Source organism: Acinonyx jubatus, chromosome F2 (assembly GCF_027475565.1).
Source record: "Acinonyx jubatus isolate Ajub_Pintada_27869175 chromosome F2, VMU_Ajub_asm_v1.0, whole genome shotgun sequence".
Taxonomy (NCBI): Eukaryota; Metazoa; Chordata; class Mammalia; order Carnivora; family Felidae; genus Acinonyx; species Acinonyx jubatus.
Genome location: NC_069394.1, coordinates 78,517,480 through 78,521,206, shown reverse-complemented (window position 1 = coordinate 78,521,206; position 3,727 = coordinate 78,517,480). Strand labels below are relative to the sequence as shown.

Genomic DNA, 3,727 nt, shown 5'->3' with positions numbered 1-3,727 from the left:
GAGACTTATTTATAAGTTAGAGTATGTTTCAGTCTTTCTCCCTCCTGCTGGGGTAGTAAAGTAGAAAATCAAGTAGTGTGGACTTACAAGGTATATCTTCCTTTTGGGTCTGCAAGCGACCTCAAGTGGCAGAGCATTAGAGCTCCCCCTGCTGGCATCCTGACTTCATTTTTTTAAAGGTTGCCTTTTATTAATTTGCACACATTCTTACCTTTGTTCTACTGTATATAACTTGTAATTATCTTTGTTCCTTGGCTGTTTATAAAATTTTCTATTTATCACAGGTTTTTATCGATTTGATTAAAAAGCTGCATTGAGCATCTCACATCTGTGGTTTATAGTTTTCATAAATTTAGAGAATTTCGGGCAATTATATCTTAAAGTAGTTTGTAAACATCTCTTTTGGAAACTTTGAATACCATAGATTAGGTTGGTTGAAATTGGATCCAAGGTCAATGATACTCTGTGAAGTTTTTTCTTTCCATGTTTCAATTTGATCATTTTTATTGCATTGTCTTCACTAATTTCACCTTCTGTATATCTAATCAGCTGTTAATCCATCCAGAAATATTGTAGGTTTAGCTCTAGAAGTTTGATTTGGGTCTTTTTTATTCCACATCTACTAAAAGTTTGAACATGTGCAATAGAGTTCTAGTAACTGATTTAATGTCTTCGTTAATTGCTGTCAATTCTGGATGAGTAGGGATTTTTTTTCTCCTCATTAAGGGACATATTTTGATTTTTTTTTCCTCTCTGGTAATCATTGATAGAATTCTAGATATTGTGAATGTTTTCTCATGGTACTGAATATTTTATTATTCCCATCCATACCTTTCAGTTTTATTTGAGATACATTTAAATTACTTGGAACTGGCTTGATCTTTTTTTACGAAGTTTTTTAATTGAGAAACTTAAGACTTAGGTACATTAAACAAAACCAATTTCTGGAGGGAAAAATCCAAGCCCACAATAGGAAAAAATCGTGAACACTCTCTGGGCAATAGCAGAACCCAGAGAATATATTCTTTAATGGAAAATTTCTCGGCACTTCATAATTGACCTTTTGATATACAATGACCTACTAAATTTGTAATTTGTTGTTCTCAGTATTGAGGTCCATAGGATGAGCTAGGAAATCTCCAAATCATGAGCTGAATTCCATAAGGGGTTATTTCGTGCTTGAATTTTTTCTTCCTTGTTGAAGAGGCAGCAATGGAAATGGGAACCATCTCTCTTGGCATGAGGAATGTGTTGAAAAGCCGCAGCGTGGCCCATCTTAGAGTGGAGGGATTCAGTAGACTGCGGCATGTGTAGCAGCCTGGATTTGTCAGTCCTGTAGTCTTTCCAGTCAGTCTGGATTCATTGGTTGGATGAGCAGAACACCCAGCAACTGCTTTTGTTCCTGGGGAGGCACTGTGGCCAGCATGGAGGTGCCTTTAGCACCTTCACGTGGAATGTTGGCTGGGGTGCCTGCAGAGGTTGGACGACAGACAATGTGAGGGCTGCAGACACTGGGAGCATATTTGTAGGGTAGGAGCAGCGAGAGCAGCATGAGGCACTATGTTCTGCACGTCAGCTGCGGGAACACCGACCCTCTGAGTGGCAGTACGGAGGCCACCAGAGGCTGGGACGTTACCAGTTAGAGCCAGATGGTAGAAGGGTTGGACAAGGCCCAGGCTGGCGTAGAGTGCGTGATATTCCTCAGAAGCCGTAAGGTCTCCTACCTTGTTACCAGTATAGTTTAGGCCTCATCGGTCAGCTGAGCCTTTCTCTCTTCCTTCCCGGGGGCCAGGGCAGCATATGGTGGCTTGGAGCCACCATGCCTCCATTCATGTCAGTGACTACTTTGACTCTTCAGGGGAGGAGAAACACATGTAGCCAAACCCTATGCTTTCCCCCTCCTCCAGCGTTACCTTAGCCCAGGTGAGTGATCCCAAAGGAGAAAGCTGTTCCCTTGACTTCCCATCATCAATGGAGTTACCCAAGTTCTCTAGTGTAGAGGTTTACTTCCCGATATCGATGAATTGACTAGTTTCTGCTGTCCAAATCTCCATTTTTAACTCAACCTGTCATTCACTTTTTTTTTTTTTTCCTGTGAAGGGGCTAGAAATATGACTTTTCTTTTCCATTCATCTCTTCCAGGCCTTTATTGGCACCTTCATGCTTTTCACAGCTCACAGAGTCAAAGCATTTGGATTTCCCACTGGGATTTCTCACCACCTTGACGCTTAAGGTCTTGCCAAATTGGACGAATAGCTCTTTCGGACTCTCGCCATTCACCTCCTCCTTAAAGTTTTTGATGTAAGCATTGGTGCATTCCTTGGCTTGGGCTCCCAGCTCAGCTTCCCACCCTTGGGAGACTTGAACCTGCTCACAAGCACTTCATAGTCATAGAGGAGCCAAGGCCTTGTCAGTAGCCTTTTAGGTCTCCAAGTGGACAAAGGCATAACCGTGAGAGCCTTTCTCATCACACACCACCTTGCAGGACAGAATGTTTCCAAAGGCAGAAAAAGTATCATGCATTGCCTTGTTTCCTAGAGATTTGTCCACGTTCTCGCTGAAGACATTCCTCAGAGCAGATTTTCGCGAAGAGGGGGTCGCACGATGCAAAGTGGCTTTCCCTTAATCACATCAAATTTCGTGGTGCCCAAGGCATACCTGGCATCAATAGGCTGCTGGAAGTTGATGGAGTTGTAACCCAGGGGGCACAGGTGATCACGTCAGACCTGGATGGACAGCACAGGCCCAGCAGGACAGCTTTTCATCTGGCAAGGCCTCCCTGCCTTCCGAGGGTGGGTAAGTCCCATACAGGGGCAGCTAGGGGCAGAAGCATTGCTCTCCCCTGCCCCCGCCACCCCGAGCCTCACCAGGAGAATGTCCCATGAGGAGCACACAGGTTGAAGAGGGCCCTTCTCAGAGCTGTGGCCCAGGCTGTGCCCACAGTTGGCATGGAGTGAAGCTAAGGGAAGCTGTGGCTCAGAGAGGCAGAGAGTTCCACAGAGGAGTTCAGGGCATGACAGCAACACAGCAGACTTTCAAAACCAATATGATCCTCCTGGGAGCTTGAAATTTTCAATTGTCCTTCACAAGGTGGCCAAAGGCTGCTCCCAAGGGGCCCCCGGGACATTCATTGCTCTGTAGATACAGGCTTCGAGTTCCTGGACGTTTAAGATGCCAACAGCCAGTGGGAGGGGGAAACCAAAAATTTGTAGCTGCCACCGCGTAAACTCTGGGAGGGCTGGGCATGCGGTCATCCCCACACCCAGTGTGGGCAGATCACAGGCTGGAACAAGGACCCGTGTAGCTGCTGCTGACTCACCAGCCAACCCCAGCTGACCGGGCCAGGAAGCTTCCCTGCCCAGAGTCCAACAAAGATTCACATGTTCTCTTTTCCATGCCATTCTATTCTGTTCTATTCCATTCCATTCTATTCTGTTCTGTTCTATTCTATTTATTTTATTCTAATTTTCTTAATTATATATATTTTTATTTTAAAGTATGTCTTTTTTCCTTCTTTTCTACTCTTTCTCCTTCTTCCTCCTCTCCCCCTCCTTCTTTTTAATTTCTCTCTCTCTCTCTTTCTCTCTCTCTCTGGTTAGGCTGCTGGGCCTGAAGCTGATGAGGCCACGGAGTCCCTGGGCAGAGAGATGGTTTGATCTTTTCATACCTTGATTTTAAGGTATTTTAGGTGAGACCAGACCTGAGTTTGGTTCACCTCTAACTTTTT

The 3,727-nt window shown here is 44.7% G+C and overlaps 1 pseudogene; it reads right to left on the bottom strand.

Annotated features, from left to right (window-relative positions):
- Positions 1–1,445: 1,445 nt before the first annotated feature.
- LOC106974068 (polyadenylate-binding protein 4-like) lies at positions 1,446–2,765 on the bottom strand (annotated as a pseudogene).
- Positions 2,766–3,727: the final 962 nt, after the last annotated feature.